We start from the raw sequence: 10,000 nt of genomic DNA on the forward strand, positions 1-10,000 counted from the left end.
ACCTAAAACAGTCACTCCAGATCATCCACTATTACTACCTCATCCACTCATCCACATGGTCATCCACATATAGTTTGGCATCCACTTCTGTCTTTATCCATATTCACATTTCTTTATATTCCACATAAAAGTCACTCCGTATCATCCACTGTTACTTCATCCACTCATCCACATGGTCATCCACATATAGTTTGGCATCCACTTCTGTCTTTATCCATTCACACATCCACTCATCCACATATAGGTTGGCATCCACTCATCCACTCGTCTATTCAATATATTGCACCTAACTAACTATCCACTCCACTTTCATCCACTCATCCACGTATAAAGTTAGCATCCACTCATCCACACGTCTCTATCCAATACATTCCACCTAGCACACACACTGCAATCCACCTACAATATTAACTCATCCACATCTATTCATCCACCTCATCCACGTCATCCACTTCTATTTATGAGTTACCAGCATCCGTTTCTGATTCATAGTTAGGAAGAAAATGCATGAAAAAGATGAAGAAAAAAAATTATTAATTAAAAGGTTGAAAGTATATAATTCGAGTAAGCTAAGAGTGTCCATTGTTACCAGATCCTCTAATCCTTTTTACCATAGACGTTTGCGGAGTATAAAATAACATAGAGGTTTAAATACTATCTGTGAATGAGTCAAAGGGAGATAAGGGAGAGGAGGGAGGGAGAAGGAGGGATAATGGGGTAGAAGGAGGAAGGGAGAGAGGGAGGGAGGATGGAGGGATAATGGGGTAAAAGGAGGGAGGGAGGGAGAAGGGAAGGGAGAGAGGGAGAAGGGAGGGGAGGGAATATGGGGAAGGGAGAGAGGGAGGGATGGAGGGAAGGGAGAGAAAAGAGAGGGAGAAGGGAGGGAAAATGGGGTAGGAAGGGAGAGAGGGAGGGATGGAGGGAAGAAGAGAGAGAAGAGAGGGAGGGATGGAGGGAAAATGAGGGAGGAAGGGAGAGAGGGAGGGAAGAAGGGAGAGAAGAGAGGGGGAGAAGGGAGAGAAGAGAGGGGGAGAAGGGAGGATGGAGGAATGGGGTAGGAGAGGAAGGGAGGAAGGGAGAGAGAGAGGGAGAAGGGAGGGATGGAGGGAAGAAGGGAGAGAACAGAGGGGGAGAAGGGAGGGAAAATGGGGTAGGAGAGGAAGGGAGGAAGGGAGAGAGGGAAAATGAAGAAGGGAGAGAAAGAAAGGGAGAAGGGAGGGATGAAGGGAGAGAAGAGAGGGGGGATGGAGGGAAAATGGGGTAGGAGGAAGGGAGAGAGGGAGGGATGGAGGGAAGAAGGGAGAGAAGAGAGGGGGAGAGGGAGGGAAAATGGGGCAACAAGGGAGGGGTTGGTGAAAGTGGGCATTGCGATAATTTTATATAGAGCATCAGACCCTTCAAGACCCGCCAGACCCAAGGCACTCGAAAAAAATAGGAAAACAAGGAAAATATTGGTCTTTTTCTTCACTTTCCTTCATCAGATTTAATTATACGGTTATTTTTCTTTCTTTTCCTTCTCTTTTCCAACTTGTGAACTTGGAAAATAGAGGAAAATAGAGGAAATTGGGTCTTTTGATCTTGTTTTCATTACTTTTCTTCCTTAATTCTTGACATACGATCTTTTTTTCTTTCTTTTCCTTCTCTTTTCCAACTTTGGGACTCGGAAAATATAGGAAAATAAGGGAAATTGGGGCTTTTTCCTCGATTTTCTTCACTCTTCTTAATTCTTGACACACGATCTTTTTTTCTTTGTTCTTTCTCTTTTTCAAACTTGAGGACTCGGAAAATATAGGAAAATAGAAGAAATTGGGTCTTTTCTTTCGCTTTCCTTAATTTTCCTTCCTTAAAATTTGTTATTCGTTTTTTTCTTTCTTTTCCCTCTCTTTTCTACTTGAGGACTCGGAAAATATAGGAAAATAGAAGAGATTGGGTCTTTTTCCTCGATTTTCTTTACTTTTCTTCCTTAATTCTTGACATACAATCTTTTTCCTTTCTTTTCCTTTTCTTTTTCAAACTTGAGGACTCGGAAAATATAGGAAAATAAGGAAAACTGGGTCATTTCTCTCGTTTTCCTTCATTTTCCTCCTAAAATTTTGGTATACGATCTTTTCCTTCTTTTCCCTCTCTTTTCATCATCCAGACACTTAGAAAATCACAGGAAAACAAGGAAAAAACGATCTTTTCTTTCCCTTCTTTTCCTTTCCCCCGCAATTCGACTAGGCTAAAATCTTTCCTTCCTTTTTTTTGTATTTAAGATTAAGAAAAATAACTTTGAAACCGAAATACAAGAAGGAAAAGAATAACAATAATAACATAGTGATAATAATAGGAAAATAGAATGATAGGAAAATAGGAATAAAGAAGGAGGAGGAGGAGGAGGAGGAGGTGGAGGAGCCATAAATATAAGTGTGGATGAAGGGAAAGTAAGCAAGAGATGTGGAAGAAAGAACGTGACATTAAGAAGAGGAGGTGGAGGAGGAGGAAGAGGAAGAGGTGGAGGAGGTGGAGGTGGAACATAAAAGGGGAGGTGGAATAAAGATGGAGATGGAGGAAACGAGAGAAAGGAAAAGAGAAAGGAAAGGAGAGAAAGGAGAAGAGGGAGAGGAAAAAAAGGGAAAATGATGTCAAATATGGAGGAGATGGAAGTGGAAGAAGTGGAGGAGGTGGAAGAGGAATCATTGGTGAAGATGGAAGAGACGAGAGAAAGGAAAAGAGAAAGGAGAAGAGGGAGAGGAAAAAAATAGGAATAATAATGGAAAAAATTGAGATGGAAGACGAGAGAGAGAGAGAGAGAGAGAGAGAGAGAGAGAGAGAGAGAGAGAGAGAGAGAGAAATAGGAATAAAAATAAAGATAGTGGATAAAGAAGAAAAGGTGATAAAGATGGTGAATTTAAGGATAAAAAAAGAAGAAGGAGAAGAAAATGAGATGAAAAAAGATTAAATATATACGAAGATGAAGATAGATAAAAATAGATAATAATAATAATAAGGAATAACGAGATAATTGATATATAAAAGAAAATAAATAGTGGGAATAGACATAGATGCAATAAAAGGAAGGAAAAAGAGAAATAGAAAAAGAGGTTAATGCCGAGGAGAGAGAGAGAGAGAGAGAGAGAGAGAGAGAGAGAGAGAGAGAGAGAGAGAGAGAGAGAGAGAGAGAGAGAGAGAGATGATGTAATACGAGATAATCAATAAAGATGAAAAACACAAATAAAAAAAAAATAAACACAGAAAGAAAAGAACGAAAGAGGGAATGAAAAATAATAATTGATAAAAAGGTAGAAATTATGAAGTAATTATTATATAAGAAAATTAGTTGAATATAGCTAGAGGCGGAGGAGGAGGAGGAGGAGGAGGAGGAGGAGGAGAGGAAGGAGGGAGAGATAGAGAGAGAGAGAGAGAGAGAGAGAGAGAGAGAGAGAGAGAGAGAGAAGTAGGGAGATATGGACGGGCGTATAGTGAGAAAAGTCGATTTAGAGAGAGAGAGAGAGAGAGAGAGAGAGAGAGAGAGAGAGAGAGAGAGAGAGAGAGAGAGAGAGAGAGAGAGGGGAAAAAGGGAGAGAATGCGTATTGAGACATTCAAGAAAAGAAGAAAGATAAAGATAGAGAGAAGGAAAGACGATAGAGGTGGAGGAGGAGGAGGAAGAGGAGGTACTGGAGGTGGAGGTGGAGGTGGTGTTAAGTGGAGATGAAAAGAGTAACTGAGGTGGAATTGTGGAATGGAGGTGGTGTAGGTGGTGTGGTATGGTGGTGTTGGTGGTGTTGAAAAGAGAGAAGAGTGGAGTTACGAAAGTGGTATTGTGGAATGGAGGTGGTGGAGGTGGTGTGGTATGGTGGTGTTGGTGGTGATGAAGAGACAGAATAGAAAATAAGAATAACTAAGGTGGAATAGAGGTGGAAGAGGATGTGGTGGTGGTGTTGGTGGAGGTGAATGGAGATTAAAAAAAGAGTAGAAGAGGAGAGAGATGGAGGTGGAAGAGGAGGTACTGGAGTAGGTGGTGGTGTTGTTGTTGGTGGTGGAAGAGGAGTTATTGCAGGAGGTGGTGGAGGTGGTGGTGTGGCCGGTGTGGTGGGGTGGTGTTGGTGGGGTTGAGGTGGAAGCCCCAGTCAAGGACCCCCCCCCCCTAGACTCCTCTTGGACCAACCGCCGCTGGAGGTCTTGGAGGAGGAGGTGGTGTAGCCGGTGTTGGTGGTGGTGGAGGTGGTGTAGCCTGTGTGGTGTTGGTGGTGTTGAAGTGGAAGGCCCAGTCAAGACCCCCCTCCAGATCCTTCTCTTGGACCGACCATCGCAAGAGGTATTGGAGGACCCGGTATGGTGGTGTGGCTGGTGTTGATGGTGGTGGAGGTGGTGTGGTGTGGTGTGGTGTGGTAGTGGTGAGGTGGAACAGTCATCCCCAACCCCCAGACTCGATCCTCTTGGGCCGATAACCGCAAGAGGTATTGGAGGAGCCGGTATGGTGGTGTGGCTGGTGGTGGTGGAGGTGGTGTGGTGTGGTGTGGTGTGGTAGTGGTAGGTGGAACGCTCATCACCAACCCCCAGACTCCTCTTGGGCCGATAACCGCAAGAGGTATTGGAGGACCCGGTATGGTGGTGTGGCTGGTGTTGGTGGTGGTGGAGGTGGTGTAGCCGGTGGTGGTGGTGGTGGTGGTGTTGCCGGTGGTGGTGGTGGTGAGGTGGAAGCCCCAGTCATCACCTCCCCCCGGACTCCTCTGCTCTTGGACCGGCCGCCGCTAGAGGTCTCACGCGCTACCCGAACCCCAGCGTCCAGCAGCCCCGATGAGGTAAGCCTGGCGTATATTACTCTATATCTCCCTTATCCTACGCCTTCTACGCCTGCTACGCCACAGAAACATAGCCAAGGACCTCCCCCGGAATCCTGTCGGGCCTAGGAGCGGGTAGGATACGCGATATATGAGAAAATGCCGTGTGAAAAGAGGCTGGTGGTGTCTGGCGAGGTGACGCGGTGATGGTGGTGGTGGTGGACTCCCTCTCTCTCTCTCTCTCCCTCTTCTCATTCGTTCTTCTCTCTCTCCCTTCCTCCATGTTCCTCCCCGGTTCCTATCTTTCTGACCTCACTTTTGACCTGTTCTTGACCTCCTGCGGCGTCTACATCAGTGGAAACAGCTGGAAAGAAGGAATTTGAGAAGTGGAGTGGTGGTAGAATCGCCTATTTCTTCCCCATTTCCTTCCTCTTCCACCTGGTTTCCTATCATTCTGACCTCACTTTTGACCTATTCTTGACCTCCTGTGGCTCTTGGATTAGTGGAAACAGCTGGAAAGAAGGAATTTGAGAAGTGGAGTGGTAGTGGAATCGCCTATTTCTTCCCCCTTTCCTTCCTCTTCCACCCGGTTTCCTATCATTCTGACCTCACTTTTGACCTGTTCTTGACCTCCTGTGGCTCTTGGATTAGTGGAAACAGCTGGAAAGAAGGAATTTGAGAAGTGGAGTGGTAGTGGAATTGCCTATTTTTTCCCCCTTTCCTTCCTCTTCCACCCGGTTTCCTATCATTCTGACCTCACTTTTGACCTATTCTTGACCTCCTGTGGCTCTTGGATTAGTGGAAACAGCTGGAAAGAAGGAATTTAAGAAGTGGAATGGTCTAGTGGTCATGCATATTTCTTCTCCCTTTCCTTCCTCTTCCACCCGGTTCCCTATCATTCTGACCTCACTTTTGACCTATTCCTGACCTGTGGCTATTGGGTCAGTGGCAACAGCTGGGATTTAGATATACGAAGTGGAAGTGTTCAGATTCTACCCTTCCTATTTTCATGTCATATTCTACCCGGTTCCTATTCACTTTGACCTCACTTTTGACCTATTCCTGACCTCATGTGGCTTGTGGATTAGTGGGAACAGCTGGGAAATAGAGTTAGAGAAGTGGATTTGGTATACGTGAGAAACTGGCCTTCCCCTCCCTTTCCTCTTTTCTCCTCTTCTCCCTTCTTCTACACGGTTTCCCATCATCTTGACCTCCCTTTTGACCTGTGTTTGACCTTCCGTGGCCCATAGATAAGTGGCACTAGCAGGGAATTTGATATACGAAAAGTGGAAGTGTCTATCGTGGAAAAGTGGAGTTGACGGTAAGATTCTTGAGTCCCCCCTGCAGTCCTCCTCCGTCCACTCTTATTTTGATCTCCTATTTAAATTCTAGGGCTCGTGTGTGTATTTTTAGGATGTGTAGTGTTGATTTAGTGTGTCCTGCTTCGTATGCCGGGGGTTTCCGTGCCTGTGTGGACGATAAAATGCGAGAAAATCGATAACCTTGAGAAGTCTCGTCTGCTAGAAATCTCAGAAAATCGATTCCTTTTTTTTTTCGTAAGAGGAAACGGAAAGGCATAATTCAATATCGTGTGTTTTTTCAGTGTTTTTCAAGTTTAATTCGTTGATAAAAAACTTATAAATGTTCTTGGAAGCCTAAGTTTTGTTGGTGTGTATGTTCAGTGAATTCGATATCGTGTGTTTTTCAGTGTTTTTCAAGTTTAATTCGTTGATAAAAAACTTATAAATGTTCTTGGAAGCCTAAGTTTTGTTGGTGTGTATGTTCAGTGAATTCGATATCGTGTGTTTTTCAGTGTTTTTCAAGTTTAATTCGTTGATAAAAAGCTTATAAATGTTCTTGGAAGCCTAAGTTATGTTGGTGTGTATGTTCAGTGAATTCGATATCGTGTGTTTTTCAGTGTTTTTCAAGTTTAATTCGTTGATAAAAAACTTATAAATGTTCTTGGAAGCCTAAGTTATGTTGGTGTATATGAGTTTAGTGAATTTAACGAAGGAAACGGAGGCATAAATCGTTATCGTGTGTTTTTCAGTGTTTTTCAAGTTTAATTCGTTGATAAAAAGCTTCTAAATGTTCTTGAAACCCTAAGTTCTTTTGGTGTATATGAGTTTAGTGAATTTAACGAAGGAAACGGAAAGGCATAATCGATATCGTGTGTTTTTCAGTGTTTTTCAAGTTTAATTCGTTGATAAAAAGCTTCTAAATCTTCTGGAAAGCTTAAATTATGTTGGTGTATATGTTTAGTGAATTTAACGAAGGAAAACCGAAATATTAGTGAACAATGCGAGTGTGAAAGAAAAATATGGATCCTTCACGGAAATACTTGAAGAGAAACACACCTGAGAGAGAGAGAGAGAGAGAGAGAGAGAGAGAGAGAGAGAGAGAGAGAGAGAGAGAGAGAGAGAGAGAATATATATAAGGGTGATGTGTTGGAGGTGGAAGAAGTGGAGGAAGAGGTGGAGATGGAGGTGGTGGTGATGAAGTGGAGAGAGAGAGAGAGAGAGAGAGAGAGAGAGAGAGAGAGAGAGAGAGAGAGAGAGAGAGAGAGAATATAAGGGTGATATGTTGGAGGTGGAAGAAGTGGAGGAAGAGGTGGAGATGGAGGTGATGGTGATGAAGTGGAGAGAGAGAGAGAGAGAGAGAGAGAGAGAGAGAGAGAGAGAGAGAGAGAGAGAGAGAGAATATAAGGGTGATGTGTTGGAGGTGGAAGATATGGAAGAGGAGAGGTGGAAGAGGTGGTGGTGGTGGTGGAGTGGACGTGAGAGATGGAGGTTGGGGGGTGAGGTTGAACATGCCGGCACCACCACCTCCACCATCACCACCACCAGCTGTACCTCCATTTCATGCTCCCACCGGCACATCATCCACCGTTCCACCTCAGAAAGTCTATCCACATGCGTTCCACTTGGTTCTGTAAATGAGTGGAACGGAGAACAGGCGAGCTACTTTAAAATCCACTTAAATGTTGATGTACGCTAATTCTGGTGTTACTACTACTACTACTACTACTACTACTACTACCACTACGACTACTACTACTACTACTACCACCACTACTACTATTACTACTACGAATTGTGTGGACGTTTTATAAGTGAAAATTTTGAAGTGAATTTCTTTTAGTGTTGAAAAATCGAAACTACTTACGTATTTATTTAAGTAGAAGGGGAAAAAAGTGTGTGTGTGTGTGTGTGTTTGTGTGTGTGTGTGTGTGTGTGTGTGTTATAATACGCTTAAAAAAATACATGAAAAAAAAAAATGAAAAAAAATATTTATATGGGTCTTGTCCTACGCATACAAAATGAGGACAAAAGGAAGGAAAAGAAGAAAATAAGGAAGAAAAGGAGAGAAGGGAGGAAAAGAGGAGGAAAAAAAGGAAGCAAGGAAAAGAGAGGGAGGAAAATTAAAAAAAAAGTCGAAGAAAGGAAGAAAAAAAAGAGAGGAGAAAAAGGAAGGAAGGAAGGAATGGTATGTGTGTGTGTGTGTGTGTGTGTGTGTGTGTGTGTGTGTGTGTGTATGTGGTTATCTTATATTAGTGAACGCACATAGATAAGACCTTCTATAGTTACTTGGTGATTGGAGCCTCTGCCGGTGCCGCTCCGATACGAAAGGACAACAAGAATTTGGTGATGTGGTGATGGTGGTGATGACAGACTAGGGATGGTGATGACAAGCTGGGAGTGGTGATGACGAACTGGTGGTGGTGATGACAGACTTGGGATGGTGATGACAAGCTGGTAGTGGTGATGATGAACTGGTGGTGGTGATGACAGACTAGGGACGGTGGTGATGACAAGCTGGTGTTGGTGGTGATGACATAATAAGAAACTGGTGATGATGGCTTGAAACGGTGATGACAAGCTGGGAGTGGTGATGATGAACTGGTGATGGTGGTGATGACAGTCTAGGGACGGTGGTGATGACAAGCTGGTAGTGGTGATGATGAACTGGTGGTGGTGGTGATGACAGACTAGGGACGGTGGTGATGACAAGCTGAGAATGGTGATGACAAATTGGTGATGGTGAGCTGGTGATGACAAGTTGGTATTGGTGATGACAAGCTGGTATTGGTGATGACAGACTGGTGATGACAAGTTGGTATTGGTGATGACAGACTGGTGATGACAAGTTGGTATTGGTGATGACAGGCTGGTGATGACAAGTTGGTATTGGTGATGACAGACTGGTGATGACAAGTTGGTATTGGTGATGACAAGCTGGTATTGGTGATGACAAGCTGGTATTGGTGATGACAGACTGGTGATGACAAGCTGGTATTGGTGATGACACGCTGGTATTGGTGATGACAAGCTGGTATTGGTGATGACAAACTGGTGATGACAAGCTGGTATTGGTGATGACACGCTGGTATTGGTGATGACAAGCTGGTATTGGTGATGACACGCTGGTATTGGTGATGACAAGCTGGTATTGGTGATGACAAGCTGGTATTGGTGATGACAAGCTGGTATTGGTGATGACAAGCTGGTATTGGTGATGACAAGCTGGTATTGGTGATGACAAGCTGGTATTGGTGATGACACGCTGGTATTGGTGATGACACGCTGGTATTGGTGATGACACGCTGGTATTGGTGATGACAAGCTGGTATTGGTGATGACACGCTGGTATTGGTGATGACACGCTGGTATTGGTGATGACGAGCTGGTATTGGTGATGACAAACTGGTGATGACAAGCTGGTGATGATGATGGTGAGGTGATGACAGTGAAAGAAAACACACTAGTGGTGATGAGTGATGAGAATACCAGGAATTCTAAGAAATTTCAACACCACGGAAAGGAATATGGAATGGGAATGGTGGGAATCAAACATCAGTAACATCAAAATCTATTAAAAGAAATCCAAATTGGTGATGATGGTGGTGATGGTTATGAAAAAATGGTGTTGAGTGGTGATGATGGTGTTGACAAAACCGGGAATTCTACCTTATTCCAGTTTAGCTCAAAGTGAATCTGGAATGTGATCAGGAATATGAGATTTGTATATTTATAACACTTGGAATCTATTAAGAAAAACGTATTTTGTGTGAAAGTGACGGGAATTCTGATATTCCAGCCTATGGGAGTGGAATGGGAATCAGGAATGTGGGAATCGTATAGTAATCACCAAAATCTAAATAAGTGAAATAATAATAATAATAATAATAATAATAATAATAATAATAATAATAATAATAATAATAATGGAGATAACA

At 43.3% G+C, this 10,000-nt stretch overlaps 1 protein-coding gene across 1 annotated transcript in view; it reads left to right on the top strand.

Moving 5' to 3' along the window:
• Positions 1-4,621: 4,621 nt before the first annotated feature.
• The window catches only part of LOC126982122 (transcription factor GAGA-like), a 59,252-nt gene continuing 53,873 nt past the window's right edge, over positions 4,622-10,000 (top strand). The window contains exon 1 of the mRNA XM_050833944.1: positions 4,622-4,785. The gene's annotated coding sequence lies outside the window, so the exon portion shown is untranslated. The remainder of the gene's footprint in view (positions 4,786-10,000) is intronic.

The sequence above is a fragment of the Eriocheir sinensis genome, chromosome 50 (assembly GCF_024679095.1).
Source record: "Eriocheir sinensis breed Jianghai 21 chromosome 50, ASM2467909v1, whole genome shotgun sequence".
Classification (NCBI taxonomy): Eukaryota; Metazoa; Arthropoda; class Malacostraca; order Decapoda; family Varunidae; genus Eriocheir; species Eriocheir sinensis.